The sequence below is a fragment of the Periplaneta americana genome, chromosome 13, assembly GCF_040183065.1.
Source record: "Periplaneta americana isolate PAMFEO1 chromosome 13, P.americana_PAMFEO1_priV1, whole genome shotgun sequence".
In the NCBI taxonomy this organism is placed as follows: Eukaryota; Metazoa; Arthropoda; class Insecta; order Blattodea; family Blattidae; genus Periplaneta; species Periplaneta americana.
In genome coordinates this window covers 18,829,530-18,849,670 of record NC_091129.1, presented here as the reverse complement: position 1 = coordinate 18,849,670, position 20,141 = coordinate 18,829,530, and positions in this window count along the sequence as shown.

Genomic DNA, 20,141 nt, shown 5'->3' with positions numbered 1-20,141 from the left:
GCTTATAGACAGGAGGTGAATTCCTACTGAGCAGATGTTTGAGGCGGTCTTCTTGAAGACTAGCCTCAGACAATTACTGCATACGTACGTCGTGGCTTGTCCGCCATATGCGCTGATGACAAGAGACATGGAATTCCTCCTCGGCGCAGGATTGTCATGACGTTCCTGAAATGCCTCCGTGTGCTGTAGAGCATGTCCGAATGTGGGGCGCATCTTCTGAACTACAACTGTGATCCAATCACCACCATCCACACTTCAAAGCGTACAAACTTTCAAACTTGGTGTTGTTGACTTGGTAAGGTATTATATTTAATGCATCGTCATTATGCTCGGCAGCAGCGAAAAGGTTTAATTATAGCGTCTACTCTGCTATTAGTACAACTTTGAATGAGAGCAATCTTCTAACCTCATCTATATTTTTACTACAATTCAATCTTTTTTTTTTTTTTGTAAAATCATATGAAAAACAGAACCTTACGGGGACACTCCACCAAAAATGAGAACTTTTTTCCGAATCATTTTTTTCAATCAAATTTTGAGAGCATGTTTACTATGTAAAGGACTATCAAAATCCAAATTTTTAACTTCTAAATGTTCTTGCCTTTTGATTTTTTTTCTATTTTTTTTTATAAATATTTTCAAACACAACTTTTCAGTAGAAGATCTCAATAAAATCTATAAATACGAAAAAGGAATAAGTCAACTCCAATTAGTTTTGGGAAAAATGCAAATAACTTCTGCACACAACGAAATATAAGCAAATTGCATCGAAAATATTTCTATGCACCAATCGTGACTACACAAGATATGTATGTAAAGAAATGTATATTTCTCAATTTATCCTGCTCTACAGAAGTAATTTTTGCGTGTGGACTTGTTCCGCTTTCAGATCTAACGAAATATATTGTAAAAATATTAAGGAAAATAAATCGTTATCTCTATTATTTAAATCAAAAGCTTTATTGAATGCCAATTTGTGAACAATAGTACAGTGTAACAAATAGAAACATTGAAAGCATTGAAAGTTAGATAGATAGATAGATAGATAGATAGATAGATAGATAGATAGATAGATAGGTAGGTAGGTAGGTAGGTAGGTAGGTAGGTAGGTAGGTAGATAGATAGATAGATAGATAGATAGATAGATAGATAGATAGATAGATAGATAGATAGATAGATAGATAGATAGATAGATAGATAGATAGATAGATAGATAGATAGATAGATAGATAGATAGATAGATAGATAGATAGATAGATAGATAGATAGATAGATAGATAGATAGATAGATAGATAGATAGATAGATAGATAGATAGATAGATAGATAGATAGATAGATAGATAGATAGATAGATAGATAGATAGATAGATAGATAGATAGATAGATAGATAGATAGATAGATAGATAGATAGATAGATAGATAGATAGATAGATAGATAGATAGATAGATAGATAGATAGATAGATAGATAGATAGATAGATAGATAGATAGATAGATAGATAGATAGATAGATAGATAGATAGATAGATAGATAGATAGATAGATAGATAGATAGATAGATAGATAGATAGATAGATAGATAGATAGATAGATAGATAGATAGATAGATAGATAGATAGATAGATAGATAGATAGATAGATAGATAGATAGATAGATAGATAGATAGATAGATAGATAGATAGATAGATAGATAGATAGATAGATAGATAGATAGATAGATAGATAGATAGATAGATAGATAGATAGATAGATAGATAGATAGATAGATAGATAGATAGATAGATAAGTGCATTTATTGATGCATAATAAATTATACAAACTCCTGTACACACGATCCTTCGCACGAGCTCATACGGCCATTCGTGCTATAACTGTGCACAGTTTGAATCTTCAAAACGAAAATAATACCTACTAATAATAAAATAGTGAAACAACAGTTATTATTATTACTACCGTTATCATTGATTACCACTATTATAACTAATCTAACTTTATACCAAATTTCACAAAAATAATACAAATAAAATAAAAGGGTGATATGAAAAACACACACATACACACATATATATTATGTATACAGTATAAACAATTCAATTTCTTGTTGAAGCTGCACCAAATAATCCAAATAATAAATATAAAGGTAATACAGTATATAAATAAAAGCATACACACGCAATAAAATACAAAAGACACAGTAAAAAAAAAACAAAAAACATTATCCCCTAATTATATCATTCGCTCAATGTTAATATTACTCATTGCAACACTAATAAATCTTTCCCTTATCCATCGGCTCCCTCCCCCTCGGCCAATTCCCCCCCTCAACTGTCGAACTTTTGCCATAAATTTTCCCACACTGTCACAGGATTTAACGTTATTTAATACAGCGTATGTCGCCAAGTGCCCCCTGCTAGATGTAATGAAGGACTCTGGCAGGAATCGTTTCCTCAGAGCTTCTGTGGCTTCACACTCCGACAAAATGTGGTGTGATGTCTCGCCTCTACCGCAAAGAGGACATATTCTCGCCCCCTCTTCGTTGACGATTTTAAGTGCCCTCCAGGCTCCTAGACGAAACCAGATTAAACCCAGTCTACCTTCTCTGCTCCCTCCATAGAGATATAATTCGGTCCCCCAATTTGTTTTGATCATCGATTGGATCTCCAGAGCAACCTTATCCCTACATTCCCCTTCTGTTATTTGCCTGTCTATATCCTTCAGGCGTTTCTTGACTTTCCGCCAGACATTTCGCTTGTTCCTGCAATCTTCCCCGATTATAAATCCCATGTCTATTTCCTCCAACCCTCTGCGTAATCTACCTGCCCAGGTTATTTGGTCTCTCCTCTCGAGTTGCTCCCTATAACAGACCGCTCTAATAAGAGACTGATCTCCATGCACAATCCTTAAGTAGTACTTTAAAATTTGCATTCTATTGAGTCTCTATGGCGTCCGAATTCTCTCAGGATTCCGCTGTTAGCCGTTCCCCTCCCCACTCCCGCTATCCGTTTTAAAAAGTCGCTTTGTACCTGGTTAAGTTTTTCCGTTCTTCCCCAACCCCAAATTTTGTGTTGGGATTTGTTCCTCTTTCACATCTAACGAAATATACTGTAAAAATATTGAACAAAATGTATAGTTACTTCTATTTTTCAGAACAAAAACTATATTGTGTGCCAATTTATGAATAATAGTAGAGAATAGCACATGGAAACACTGATGGCCGGTTTCACCAAGCTTCTTTAAATCAGCACAAACGACTTGTCAACAAATGGATCGTTTAATTTTAACGGGATCTTTAAAAGTTGACTATTTCACCAAGCCTCGTATCTTTAAAATTAACAGGCGTTTACTAACGAGGGGATTTTATACTTGTATCTTGCATGTTTTCTTGTTCATACGACCATGGCTTCGAAATCGCGAATTTCATTGGTCACATATGATCATGGCTGACTTTGTTTGGCATGAGGAAACAATCATAAGCAAACGGGTAAGAGGCAGTAATTTTAAGAACATCTTCCTAAATACAGTATGTTGTCATACCGCAATTAAATAAAAAGACAGCTGCTTCTAAATGTAAATAATAGGAATGTAGAGCAGTTAAATTGTAGCTTCTAAAGGAAATCTGAGAAAATTTAGCGGACTACAAGGTCAACAGCTTAAAAATTGATGCCACAATTAATTATATACTAAGCATTCTAAGCAGTTATATTAGGCCTAAATTTAGGACGGGAAATCGCCTCTTCCATAAATTGCACACTACTTTTCCACTGTATTTCATGCAGATTTATTAGTACCCTGTAACAATTTTGCCATACTTGTGTGGCAGGATTCAGGAGAGGTGTCATTAAATTGGATTTTAAGGGGTATCCATTGTCTCCTAAAAGAAAATCTCTTTGCACTCTTTTCATTTAAAAGGCATCCTCCTTTGGAATGTTGTGCTATCCGTGTAGACCGTAACATTATCTTAAACCGAGAAGAATCTGTTGGAGAGGCGTTAAGTGGGTGATTCCTATCTGTCGTATTCTAACCTATTACAATTTCAATAAACTAGCGCTGAGGTAGTTCTGAGGTAGAAGTGAAAATCGTTGAACTTATAAGGGATTTTTTTGTGGTAATGCAGTTGATCGTATATGCAAGGCATAACAAAAAATTAAACTAATCAAACATAACCTGTCACAGATTCGTATGTGCAAGGTGTATAAGCAGAGTACGAAGGAAACTACCTCAGCGCTAGTTTAGCCATAATTTTTCTATGCGGAGCGTTACATAGGCCTATGAAATTGTTTGAATATTGAAGGAAAAATAGGATCTTCTATTGCAGAATCTTTTGGCTATATTACTACCCGGATATACTATTGGAACATGTACACAATCTATGTTGCCTATGACAACATAAAATTTAGCTATAAGCTTATTAGGCCTATAGAAATAATGACTATTGTAATGTTGGTAGTACGTCTGATAATTTATTCACATATCTAGACAATACAGCTTTTGATACCCCGTTCATATAATCAATTACCATTTCAAAACTTCCCGCAACATTATTTTAAAACGAGAGGAATCTGTTGAAGAGGCGTTAAGTGGGTGATTTCTGTCGTATTCTAACCTATACAGTATACCGGTATTCAGTTTCTTCTAGAATCATTCTTACTACTTATTTCCTTAATGTGTAGCTTTCGTGGAATTCTTTATCACTTAAATCTTCAAAATTATTATTCCGAGTGTTATTACAACATATAAGTTCGTCGTTATGTTGAAGTTCTAAATAAAGAACTTCATCATCGAATAATTACGTCCGCCATGTTGTTGACTTCTTAACGCATCGTTACTGTTTTAACGCGACGAATAGGTCCTAATAAATTAACGATGAATTTGAAGATGCGTTAGAAATAATGATACTTGGTGAAACACAAAAACTGACTAACGTGTCATTAAATTATTTAACGAGACGTTATAATGATAACGAAGGTTGGTGAAACCGGCCATGAAAGCTGTTGACCAACTATTTATTTTTAATTTTCTTATTAATCTTCAGTGTTGTTACCAGTAGGGGCCACTGTAAGATCTCATGCCCGAATTCTTTCACTTCCTCGCTTCACCAATTTCTTACAGTCCTCAATTTTGAGTTTCTTTATCGGACATTGAGTTGCTTAGGCCTTTTCTATGGGCAAATTGAGATTAACATTTTTCCTTGACAAGAGCTCAGTAGTGTGATAGATCAAACCATCAATGTTCTCATATGCCACAAATCTGCCAGGATATGACCTCTCATACACACACATGAAATACTATGAAATATTGAAATTCATTTTTATGGGTGGGGGATGATTCGTCCAATGGATGGCAGGAACAACAAACTTGAATTTCTTCTGAGAAGGGAACAAGTCGTGGACTAAGCTCCTTTTCAAAGTAAACACGAAAACTAAAGTGTTGAAATCTAGACTAAGTAGATAAGGGACCTGCTCCCTTTTAATGCAGAATGAAAGAGCATATCGGCTATTCCATCTCAAATCGACCGAAATATAGAGAAAATTGACCTTACAATTATTTAATACATTGAAACTTTTTCTGTCCGTTGACAACTGTGATACAGTGCTTTGTGCAAAGTTTGAGGCATCAGAACTTCATAGTGTTTAAATTAAAAATATTTTAATCTATCATATTTTCATACAATTAGTAACTTTAAACTGTTGTGGCTCCGAAACACTTTCACCCAATGATCAAAATCATGGTTTATTTTGATGCTGAGAAATTAAAGTTTATATTGACATGTAAACAGTTTTTTTTTTTTTTTTTTTTTACTTTTTACGGAAATGGAGAAATTTAGATTTCTCTTCATTAAGACGCCTTTGTCCACGAAAAAATATTTTTAAAATATATGGTTAGATTCCGCATTGAAAGTACAAATAAACACATAATTTTTACTGGTGCACCGTTGATAAGAAAGTATTGAAAATATCAAATAAAGAAAATGAATAGTATGCGCGTGAACTATCCAGCTGGCTGTAGGTAGTCGAGACAAGCAAGGCCAGGAGACAAACACGTGATGTGTCGTCTAGCAGTCATGGCTGGGCTAGCTTTATCACAAGTTTTCATAAACATTGGAGTAAAATGCTCGCTTATCTTCAGCTCTCGGACAGCGCATGGGGTACTGCGCCGTTCAAGTCCAGGCGTGTGAAAATAATCTATTTGATACACTCGAAACTTATTGCCGAGCCACTAAGCAAACAATGCCGAATCCCTCTTAATAAAGCAAGGTTTTTTCTCAATATTTTTTACATTTTTGCAAATGGGCAAAAAGCCTAAAAGTAAGTAAAATCAGATTATCTGTCTCTCTGTGTAAAATAAAAATAAGGATTACTTCTTAACATAACCTACCAAATGTCAGCTTCAAAATGAGATCTCGTTCAATGTTCTGCAGTAAATGGTTCCAGAGTTCTGAGCGCTGAAAGAGCCTTGTTTTTATAAAATACGCTAAATTTGTCGCTCAATAGTACGAAAACCGTTTGACTTTCGATAGTATATTTTTTGAAAATGCACTATATTATTATGACTACAGTCTTAACTCATTTTTGCCAAAACTGGGACTTATTCCCTTTTCATATTTGGTGATTCAATTTTTAAGCTTCTTCTTTTCTGGTTACATTTACAAGACAAAGAGAAACATTTCTATGCATTAATTTTATGAAATATCTAAATTATTCGCTTTCAAAAATTTTTTGAGCTTTTGAAAATATTATTTTTCTATAGTTCCTGAAAAAAAATATTAATAAAATGGACTATCAGCATTTCATACAAAATAAATGCATAGAAAAATACATCTACCTCATAAATAGTTCCAGTAAAAATTTCATCCAGATTTACTAATATTTGACATACAAAAAGTTGATGTTGATTGAAGAAAAATTAACTCACGAAAAAATAGAATCTGAAAATAAAATGAATATTTATACAACACATGCCTATTAAAATTCTTCTCCGCTACATACATCTAGTAAGTTCAGGGAGCCAACTTTAGAAAAAAAAAGTTACTAGATTTGTAATCAGAAATTAATAGACAAGAATTCTTTAATGAAAAATAATTTTGATAATATTTCTTCCTTAAATAAAAAAACATGTTTAACGTACTTGTAATCAGAATTAAACTTAATCCATTCGGGTATGAAAATATATATTCTAAAAAAGTGAAATAGTCAATGAAAACATATTGGAAAATGTTCATGATTTTCAGTGAAGTCTTAAACGTGATAAAATATAAAACAGAACTCGTTAGCGCTTCGTAACCTTTATAGAAAACGCACAATAGTAACTATATTACAAAACAAGGTTCAGAAGTATTTTTTTTTACAAAATCGAGGGACAGTTTGAAAAACGAGTAGAGCGACTTTTTATTTTCCGATATTTTGTAATGCACTTCACAAACGTGCAGGACTTTAAGTGCCCTGAAGCCGTTGTATTGTGCAACATTTTTTGCATGATCACATTTTTTAAATTGCAAATACAATATGTTTTGCATTGAAAATTTAGAGCAATATTATTCCAAAGCCTTCGCAAATCTGTACTTTAATGTTAACTATGTAACAATAAGTCCACTGTTATGGGTCTATTTCATTATAGTTTTATGTTATGTTAGCAGTTGTAATATATTAACAGTATGTTGTTTTTTATTTTTTCCCCGTAAAATCATATAAATTCCTAAACGTAAGATTTAAAATTCTAAAACATAAATTGAGAAACCTAATTTTAGTTTCTTAAAACCTATAAATTCTGCTCTTGGTAATGAGGTACGTCACAGGCCTTATATGTTTATATTCTCATCAGTCACGTCTTGGCCTCCTCAACTTTCAAACCCACCGTCCGCTACTACCTTCAGGTCAACATTTAATTTTTTTCCTTGCTTGGTCTATATTGCTTCATCCAATTAATATTATGTGTGTGTGATGAGAGGGACTACTTTGCCATCTGCTTTGTAAACACTGTATTATTCTGTATGTACTTAACTTCAAAGTAAATGTGCCTCAACTTCGAAATCTACTAATTCAGGCCTGCAGAACTGTAGCTCTTGAGAGCGACTACTATACTCCCCTTTCTTACCCCACCCACCTTTCCTACCAGCGCGGTCATGACGTTCTAGTTACGCTCGGCTGCATTAACATTCATTCGCGGCGGCAGGTATACAATACGCTATCAAGAATTAGAAATGAACAGATAATAAAATCCTTAGGAACATACCTTTAGAAAATAAGAGAAAAATGAATGAGGGAAATAAATAAATTAAAAGACATGTAAAATAAATTTTAAAATGTATGTGTGCATATAATGTAAAAAGGTCTCCCTATGTAGATATCGTCCTATTACTATAGTATTTATCCTGGTAATAATGAATAGTTTGTCTCGTAGACATTTTGTTTTCAGCATTAACTTCCCATGATTGTATGAGAAGATTCGAAGAGAACGGCAGTTACGTAGACCTTCGGCCCCCTCTATTACCAATAACGCATAGCACAATGTCAATATGGCGGTTCTGTCGTCTGCGATACATCGAACTTTTCTGTTGATTTTCGATTTCGTCATTTTTTTCTGGTTATTATATGCTTATTTAAGTTGTGTTAACTCTCGCTAGTGGTTTTATATTTTATGTTATCCGTCTTATTATTTATTTTATTATTGTAAATATTTTTGTTTTATTATTATTATTATTATTATTATTATTAATGAATTAATTTTTATTACTATCTTTGTATAATCTCCGTCACGGATATTCTATTATTATTATTATTATTATTATTATTATTATTATTATTATTATTATTATTATTATTATTATTATTATTATTTCTAACATCAACTTTATTATTGATCTCTTTAAAATTTATGTAGACTACTGGACTTTACCCGAGCACGAGCATATGCTCATTTCGGGTATATATTCATATGTGTCATTTTAAATTTAAACTGTGAATAAATTTGAATTTGAATTTGGCTAGTAAAGCCGATTAAATCCATTTTTTGTGTAAAATAAGTTAAGTACAGTCCACGACATGTCTTCCCGTGCTCTGTATTTTACTAAAATGAAATAAGTCCGAAATGTTGCTTGCAGGTTACAAACCAATTACTTTCTTTGAAGAATGTATTATGATTTTTCGTGCATTAATAAAGTTTTAATTCCTGTTTTTACAAAACTTGTATTACTGGTCTTAACTTGTTTTACTAGTAATAGGACGATAAATAAATTGTACGTTGATAAGTGAGTGATAGCTATATGACCGGATGTCAATGCTGTCATTCAACATTGTAACGCACTCCAGCCAAATAAATAAATACATAAGTAAATAAGTAGGCCTAAGTATATAAATAAATAAATAAATAAAATCAATAAATAAATAAATAAATAAAAAATACATAAGTAAATAAGTAGGCCTAAATAAGTAAGTAAATAAGAAAATAAATAAATAAATAAATAAATAAATAAATAAATAAATAAATAAATAAATAAATAAATAAGTAAACAAACAAACAAACAAACAATATGCGTACTGCAGTTTAAAGAGAACTGGAACATGGCAAAATATAAACCCGTGAAGGAATACTACATCCAAAGGAAATGGGAATATGATTATTTTGATCTTGAAGACGAAAGAATTGCTTGTTTGCTGTGTCCCGTCCAATTTATTTCTACTCGTCATTTCAATATTAAACTACATTTCAACAAAGTCCATATTAAGAATTATGGAATGCACAAACTTTCGGGTAAGTTCATTATTACGAACTGTGTATTGATTATTTATATATATACTGTAAAATTAAGGACGTCACTCGTTGTGTTCATTTTGAATTGAAATTAATAGTGACTTTCAAGGTTCATTACTTAAATGCTATAAATTTTTGTTCCCGTCGGTGATGATAGGAGGAGAGTTTTCGAAAATCTAAAACAGGTTAGGTGCAAAGAAATCTCAAAGGAACTACCGACAGGAAATCTGATAATAATTGTAAACCTTGAAACGAGATAACGCATTATAAAAACAATGAATTTATTACATTTCTCTTTTTTTGAAAATTACATGCCGCCACTGATGGACCTTTGACTACAAGAGAAAGTAAATAACCCTACGCGGAAGTCGGTCATCTACAATAGAAGTGGAGTGAGGCTGACGTCATATTTCCGCTCCTTACGAGTTCTGCAGGCCTGTACTAATTAATGAAGGCAAGTTTTGAATCTTATTTAACACTAGCCGTACCCGTGCGCTCCGCTGCACCCGTTAGAAATAAATATAAAGTAATTACATAATTAAAATAGGACGTTTGATCCAGGGAATATTCGTGTTTGATAGAAGGATAAATCGTTTAATATGTTACTTAATTTAAATGATATTTAAATAATTAAAATGGAATCATTTTGGTCCACAGAGCACTCATTTCGTGCAATGACAATTCCTAAACATGTTTCTTAATTTTTATTACATGCATCCATAGTTCAATGAACTTTGACATCATTTACATTTAATGTGTATATTTTATTTTACTTGTTATAGGTTTCCATTGAATTATGGTAATAACTTAATTTTAACTCTTGTTTTCTACGTATTCAGTAAATGGCGCTTGGCCCACTATGGTTCCGAACCCTTCAAATAACTTAAATAACTTATATTATATTATATTATATTATATTATATTATATTATATTATATTATATTATATTATATTATATTATATTACATTATATAAAAATGTGTTGATAACAGATGTACACCGATAAGCAAGTTTTTAATTTGTTTTGGGGGCTCTTGAATCTCACGAGGAACAAATTTTATTTTACAACAGGGCAACATAATCTGCTTGGCTCATTACCCAAATTTTTTGCATTGCATTTAATGCATATGTATTTTATGTATTTTAACTCGATTCAATTGAGCATAGTTAAAATTTGGATTATATAAAAATGAACGATAAGCTAACATATTATTACTGCATACTAAATCAATAAACTCTCGTTGTGCGTTAATTCTCTGAGATAAACATTATTTTAAGAAATACAGGAAACAAATACACAGAGTAGCCTATCAAGTTTTCTGTGCATAAGAAGCTATTTTAATCTTACCTGTCCTCAATTCACTCAGAAGTTACTGTAATAACATTATAGCATTATGTCCATACAGAGAAACTACACTTTCCAATGGTGAAATAATAATTAATTATACAAATCGGTTAATTTAGCTTCCGATATTGCTTCATACAAACACAGAAACATTTTCTGTAGGCTATGATTCATAGATTTCGATTGTTGTTGACCAAGGCCCCTTATAGACGAAGTCATTTGTTTATTTCATTACACGGCCTTAGATGGCAATTATTTTAATTTTAAAACTCATTTATCTCATGAAATATGAGTCCTATCAAAATATTTCAAAGAATAAAACGTATCGGAAATGATTTAAAGAAATTATTGTTATGTAACGTTTTTCATAAAAATCAATAATAAGCGAGATATTCCGATTTATTTAATTCAGGCTCCCTTATAACCCCCCTTTTAAGTAATGTATTTTGAATGCCTTACAGCCTATAATCTAAGTTACAACGAACTTAATTTATATTCCAATTTTCATCGAAATCCGTTCAGCCATTATCGCGTGAAAAGGTAACAAACATACAGATAGACAGACAGACAGACAGACATACAAACAAACAAAAATTTCAAAAAAGCAATTTTCGGTTTCAGGGTGGTTAATTATATGTTAGGACCAATTATTTTTGGAAAATCGAAAATTACCAGAAAAATTTTGGCTACAGATTTATTATTAGTATAGATTTCTTCGTAATATTCTTTTTTCATCCTCGAATCCCTACGGTTTAGAGAAGTATCCAAAAAGGAAATGTCTTCGAGTCCGGGACCGGCGTTGATTTCCAGAAATCAAGATTTATGTAACTTACTTGCCTCTCTGGAATCCTTGATGTCCATCACTCAGTGTTATAATTTCGAATGGTACCTGTGTAATAATTCTCTTTGTCGGTTTCGCAGTGGTTTAAACCGACATCTCTACTTTTCTCCCGCTTATTTTTATGCTATTGACATTGAAGTGAAAAAATATATACCAGAATTAGGCACACCAATATGCAATTAAAATATTATCTCACATATCTCTTGAGTAACACAGTAAATAAAACAATGATATATCTCTGTAATTTGCATCTAGCCACGTTACGTAGGGGCTTCACCAACAGAAAAGAATTCATATTGTTCCTCTAACGGATGGGGATTTTTGTGAATAGTGAAATAAATTATAATGGTTCAAAAGCACGGAACACTGGAAACGTCCAATTGTATATAACTGTGGACAGTCACATAATGTACATCCAATTTTTCATATTTTTTGTCATTAAGTACTCTGAAATAACGGGAAGTTTTAAAATTTATTAAATACACTTCGACAAAATGATTGCAATATGAGGGCATTAAACTAAAATTATTGCTTTAACAGACTCATATTTAAAGTAGCAAATTGTTTTGCGATGAAAATTTTGATTACCTCGGAAAAGATTTACTGAGAAGTGGAAAGGGGAAAAATTATTGCTTTGGAAAGGCTGTTACTAAAATCGTATCATGTTGCTATTCATAAATTTCCCTTCTGCGAGAGGAAAACAACACCAGTGGTCTAGGGACAAGCGTTAAAATATGGCTAACAAACGCGCATATACAATTACAGTTTCATTCTGATATTCACCCTATTTTGTTAAGCCTAATCAATTAGAAATGCATTCGGTTATCCAAGTTATTATTAATTTAATTTGCAATAAATTTAATTCAATTCTCTTCTCCCCTCATAGCCTATTATTTTCGCAGTACATTAGACATGTCAACAGATTCGGCAGGGAACTATATATCCCATTAGGGTCAGGTTAATAACCATAAATCGGCTTTCTTTTTCTTTTGCACTTCACGATTTCTTGCTGCCAACATAAAGTGAGGACTTTTTACAGAAGACGACGGCCATGGTTTGTGTGTGGGTTATGTTAGAAGAAGGCGTTCTCATTTGGCAGATGCTTGTGTGTTGGACGGACTGATAGGTGCTCCCAGTGGCGGATTTATTGACTTTTAAGGAAGACGCAGTTAGTATTTAAAGAAAGTTCATGCGGTAAAAATATTATTCAAAGCAAAAATCTAAAAATTGTATACTTCAGAAACTCTCATCAGATGAACTTCCAGTGAATGTTTTAACGAAGCTTTAATTATTGCTATATGATAATTAAACTTGTATAATTAACAAAAAAAAAGAAAATAAACAACATTCATTAACAACAGCGGAAAAGTAATTTGTAACTTTAATTATAAGTAATTTCTAAACATAATTACAATTTTTAATTATAAGTTTAATTTTTTGCCAAAGTCCTCTGTGCAAATTATAAACTTAATACTATGAATGTCGGCTAGTGTGGCTATGTGGATATCACGTGCGCTTCCCTGATCCGAGATTCGATTCCCGGCGTGAGTAATAACTTATAAGACATGTTTCTTTCTTCCATGAGAAAGGATGTTTGTTGTCTTGTGATGTTACAGACATTCCGTTTCCATGAACAAGAATGCCCGTATTTATAAGAAGTCTGGATTACGATCAAATAAATCTTTCTGACCTACACGCAGTTGTGTCCAAACCGAAGTAAAGCAGATTAAGGAATAAAGTTATATGGATATAAAATTTAAAATGAAGTTCATTAAAACGATTCAGGTTACACTATATTTCACGCAGAAATTGGACAGTAAAAAAACATCCTATGTCGGCATTTACCATCCTATGGATTGAGAATTGAAATCGCAATAGATAATTGGTTTTGTATAGCGGTTCCCGGGGACACATGTATCCTCACAAAGGTTAAGTTTCGGTCCAGAGTTCAAACATTAGTGAACACAAATACAGGGACATCATTTTATTTTTACTTGCATTTTTATTGTACCTGCATTTCTGAATGTACTTCACTCCCACCCCTTCACTAATGTCCTTGCTCCCGTCAGACACACAAACTTACGGCCGCTGTTGCATTCGAAGTCTTCAAGCGGTGAAGTAAACACTGCAGTGTATAGTGTGTTTCAGAAATATGGTTGCGTTTTCTATAGAAGAAAGAACCTATATTAATAATATTGTACAAAAAAAATATATTCAAGAAACGATAAATTCAATTTGAGGGAATATGCTTCAAAATGTTTTTAATAATATGCGTACTGAATTGAAGCCTGCATTGTAATGAACGGCAACCATTTTTCAGCAACTTGTTTAAAAATTCAGATTAGCTTTTTTTGAATTGAGGTGGCTAGAAGCAAAGGAATGCTAGTGACATTTATAATAACATGAGTTAAGTGCATCCAGTGTAAGAGAAAGTATCTAAAATTTTAGTGGCAAAGGGATATTTTAATCGCATCACACATTAAAATTTAAATAAAAAATTTCACCGATTTTACGAAAGCTTAAATATTTAAACCCCATTTTCTCAAAAGTAACTTAAGTACACTTACAGCCCTTTACTTATGACCCCCTCAATTTAAATGCACTCTCTATATTGTATGATAACATCAATAATTAATATGCTAAATAAAGTAGACATTACATAACGAACATAGCCGCCTGAAAAGTTGAGTTTTTGAAAAAAAATGCTACTACTCTACTGTATTTTGATAAATTCCGTAAAAGTGATCATCAAACTGAAAATCGTAATATCGTATTTCCCTAAAACATAAATGGATACACTACGTTTCTCTCCTCCTATACCTAGTAAAATGATTTATTTACATATTGCACTAGTAACATCAAACTCCTGTAATGGAAGGGGGCAACAGTGTTTCCGAGTAGAGCCAGGTTAATGTTAAAAATGTTGGTAAAAATAAAGTGATGTCCCTGTATAAGCTCAAACAGATGATGCAATTATACAAAAAAATTCTGTTTTGGAATATGTAAAAATAAAAATTTGAAGTAGTAAAAAGTGTTTACAAAATAATACATTTTATCGGTATATTTTACTTAGCGAATATTTTAATACCATCAACATCATCTAAAGAAATAAAATCAACGTTACTGAGAGAAACCAAGGTAGCTTATGAGCGCGACTTCCAAGTTGGTCAGCCCGACAGGGAGCCCGCCAACGAAGCAATAGTGGACCCTTCGTACTGCCCCTATATGCAAGTTTAGGTGCGGAGCCCGGACCAGACGTTAAGTACACTAACGTAGAGCCCCAATTGGGGCCCGGGCCGATATACTGTATGACATTCATTGCTAATTTTCCAAATTTCAATAAAATTCAAGTGTAACTTTTGCCAATTTTTTTCGCTAATCTACAAGTATGAATCAAACTCCTCTGATGTAAGTTGTACACAAAATTGTCACAAGAAATCACTTTCAAGATGTTCTAAGATTATTCACCACCTCTGACATTCCAATCAGTTTAAAATAGTGTGCATATCATGTTCATATCTCCCATTCATATGGTGTTCGATTAATAATATATAACATTTGTGTAAAAAAGTTTTTAATAAAGTTATTACAAAATACGAATTTACTCTTAATACATACTCGTTTTAGACATATTGAAAAGCATTTATTTTCAATACTATAATTAATTTAAAATTCAAGCACTCTTTTCTGTAGTATTTTAGTCAAAAATATTATCTCTGCCCTTTGGCCGCGTCAGAAGTCCAAAAATTTCTACGTAGTCCTTCAAGACAAGTAAAGGAAAATCGTTGATTTAGAAATTCTGACAGTGATTTTGTTGACTATTACACTTTTACTACGTCATACTACTTCTGACTAATACAACGGTACTAAAGGACGTCTTTCAACCAATCATGGCTGCTTATCCCCACAATTTTATCACTTCCCTAGAATTTGTTTGTTTTTATCAGCTCCAAACCATTTGTTTGTTTTTATCAATTCTCTAGCATTTGTCTCTTTCTTTGCCAACATTTCAGCTGCAAATTCTTTACGGTACTATAAAACATGCTTTGCGTTCGTCATTTGTTTACCGTAGGGGAGACCCGGGCAAAACGAATAACCCGGGCAAAGAGAATAATGCATATTTCTTAGAGACGCCAACAGGTAGCGCTTTCTCCTATGTTGGGGAAGAATCCCAACCAGATTTTGCTGCTGGAACTGTCTTGTCGTCATTCTAGCTAATGAGAGAACACACAAAACTGCAGTAACTTTTTGCTATGTGATAGTAATATATAGGCAATACGATTACTTATAAAGTGCCGTACTTACGAAAAAGATTATTGATGTTTATGTTTTTATAACCTTAAATGAAGAGCGAAATGGCGTCTGCGGGCAAAGTGGATAACTTATCCGCTTTGGCCTGCCACCTTCATTTGACTATATAAGTGTCAGCTGTATTTTTGTATGTATTTGTCTATTGTAATAAAGCGTGTTAGATCATTTTACATAGTGGAGGCATAAAGTCACACCAATTAAACTATAAAGCAGTAACACTGATCTTAATTTTTACTTAGAAAGGTCGTAATGTGTTTTCAGATGGTTTAATTTTTCAAGAGGAAGACGGAACAAGCCAAATGATCTGAAGAAGTCATGAAGAAAGCACTTGAAGAAATAAAGTCTTCCAATCATTGGTTCTGCTATCTGGCCATACAACCATAATGTGTTTGTTGATGAACATGTTGCTCCAGATCAAATTACAGATCTCCCACTTGAGATAGAAATCAGCGAAACGACATTTGGCTCAGATTTAACAAATTCTGCGGTGCCAGCTTCTTCAGCGGCTAAAGAAACAGTTAATGCTCACACAGAATCAACCACCTCTGTGATTTCGTTATCTTCAGAGACTGAAGGAATATTGAATACATCAATTACACCCTAGTAATGCCGCACTTCGATTATTGTGACGTTTTGTTAAGTGACCTAAGTTCTGAACTGTCAGTCAAGATACAGCGAGCTCAGAATATGTGCGTCAGATACGTGTGCAACATCCGACGATATGATCACATATCACCGTCCTTCGCAAGTCTCTCGTGGCTCCGACGTAAAGAATGTAGAACTTTACACTTTGTCTTTACTCTTTCGAATTCTGCACACTTCAACACCAAATTACCTTTCTTCTCGTTTCTCTTATCTATACTCTATCCACGACGTAAATACCAGATCACTTATCTGTGGCACGCTAAGTATACCTCTTCATAGAACATCTTGTTATTCATCATCTTTTACAATATCCACCTCGCGTCAATGGAACTCCTTGTCACAGAGTATTAGGGGCTGCAAGACAACAAACACCTTTAAGAACAGCTTAAAAGATAACCTTATTAGCATTTCACTCCAATCATACTGATTTAAACTATCACTGACTACATTGTTACTTTTTTCTTTAGACATCATCCTGATTGCGCTGTATTTTAATTGTCTTATAATAATCTCTTTCTATTATCTAATATTATTTGAAATATATTAACATCCTATGTATTTTAGTTTAATTCTGCTACACAGTTTATTTCAGTGTTTAATTAATAGTTCATAGCATTCTGTTGTTTAATTTGTAAATAACTCTTGTATACATGTAACTCTCATCTAAATCAAATTGTTGAATTCTTTGTAAGTTCATGCATATGTATATACACTTTTTGCTGGTTGAGTGGAAGAGAAGGCCTTACGGCCTTAACTCTGCCAGCTAAAATAAATTATTATTATTATTATTATTATTATTATTATTATTATTATTATTATTATTATTATTATTATTTTCAGTTTTGATTACACCAAAACCCTCAACATCGTCAGCAAGAGAATCCAAGTCAGTTCTTTTGATTTAGACCAGTGCCAAATGTGGATGCTCGAAAGATACGAGTTAAACGAAGAAAATGTCAGCGCTCTGAAGTTCTTACATCTACACCGATTAAAAACGTTGAAAGAGAAGTAACTTACGGGCAGGAACAAAAGCAGAAGAAATCCAAGTCTTCAGTGTCAATGAAACGTCGACTTGTTCAAATTTGTATTTTGTGCTAATCTAACGTGTTGTAACGGGCTGTAATAACATTTGCTATCGTCTAATATAACTCATTAACATCGTGTTTATGTGTTGATTTAATTTTATTATCAGTGAACAGAAATTAAATAGAAAGGTGAAAATGTTATAGGGATATTCACTTTGCCCGGGTTAATTATTCGCTTTGTCCGTGTACCCGGGCAAAGCAAATAATTAACTATATTTTCTTTCTCAAATCATATCATTGTCCGTAGGTACGAGAAACGAATTGCTGTTTTTTTATATATATGTGGGCAACATGTGTCACAACCAATGTCATGAAGATATTATTTCGCGAGCACCAAAATACAGCCTGTGGCATTGTTTGTTCTTAGCTTACCCGCTTTGCCCGGGTTTCCCCTATAGATAGTCAACTGAAAACGGCGGCTCCGTACAAATGTTTTAGTGAAGTTAACATTAGTTAAATATAATTTGGTAAGTCAATTAATATCCATTTTATTGTATTAGAATAATTTATTTCTTCTAATTTTTATATATTATTTTGTTTTTATCGCCTCCCTACCATTTGTATCTGTGTTTGCCAACATTTCAAACTACAAATTCTTTACGGCACTATAAAACATGTTTTACGATCGTCATTTGTTTACCGCATAGATAGTCAACTGAAAATGGCAGCTCCGTTCAAACGCTTTGGTGAAGCTGACATTGGTGAAATATAATTTTAGTAAGTCAATTTATATTTGATTGTATTAGATTGCTTTATTTCTTCTAATCTTTATATGATTTCCTCTAATCGTGTAATAGTCAATTAAATCCCACTCGAGTTTTGATTTTCTCTAGATCAACAAAACCTCTAGTGAGGTTACTGTTAATAATTATTGAGATAGCAGTAATGTTGAGATTTGTGAAATTTGATCCACTTTTATAAATTCAACTGCAGTACGGTACTACACTATTTTTCTCGGGATGTTTGACTAAATTATTCTGACAGGGCTATTGTGAACGAGACTTTATGAGAACGAATATTGAAATACGAACTCTCAACACTAAATGCAAGAATATGCTGTTCATAGATGCCACAGCCAGTATTCTAACGGTCACCATATCCTATAAAACAACCTTGCTACTAACATATTTTGACAACTAGATACATCTTCGACAGCTCTTGCGCGATACCATGCTTCTTCACGTCAAATTCTTACACTAAACCCGTAATAGACTAGGCCTATACCTCTATTTCAGTGACTCTTAAATTTTATAATTTCGAGGACACTTTTCATATGATGTGTATTTTCACGAACTCCTAATACATTAGTTGACTTTATACCTTTGCTTTGTACAAAGTAAAAACACTCTTCTCCTTCTTCTTCTTCTTTTTCTTCTTCTTCTTCTACGTCACGGTTTAGGCCTTCCATTAGGCTGTTCCGGCTCCAAATTGTTGCTGCCTCCATCTTTTCTTAGGTCTTCCTAAGTTCCTTTTTCCTCGTGGTGAGTAATTGTATGCTGCTGTTGGTATTCTATTGTCCGTCATCCTTGTTAAGTGGTTTTCCCAACTTGTTCTGTATTTCACTATTGTTGTATTTAGTTCCTCTACGTTAGTTGTCTTATTTCTGTATTGTGTTTTTTGTCTGTTCTTTGATATCCTGCTATTGGCCTGAGGAATTTCATTTCAGCAGCTTGTATTCTAGCTATATATTGTGCCGTCATTGTCCATGTTTCGGATCCATAATTAATTGTAGGAACTGCCATCGTCTTATATAATTTTATTAAGGAATCTTTTCTGGCTTTATTTTTCAAGGTTCTTTTTAGTGTTCCTGTTATATAGTTAAACTTGTTTAACTTGTTATTTATACCTGTTTCTATTGTGTATGTTATTTCGCAACCCAGGAAATTAAATTTTGAGACTTGTTATATTGCTTTATTTTCTAAAATTATCTTTGTCCGAACTGGATAAGAGCCCTTGAAAGCCATTGCCTTTGTTTTTCCTGATGATATTCCCATGTTGTATTTTTTTGATATTTCGTTTAATTTATATAGCATTCTCTGCGTTTCATCCTCTGTTTTTGCTATTAAAATCTGATCATCTGCGAAGGCTAACGTTTTTATTATCATATTTCCTAAATTAATTCCTCCTATTGTTATTTGTTTCCATGATCTTATTATGTCGTCTA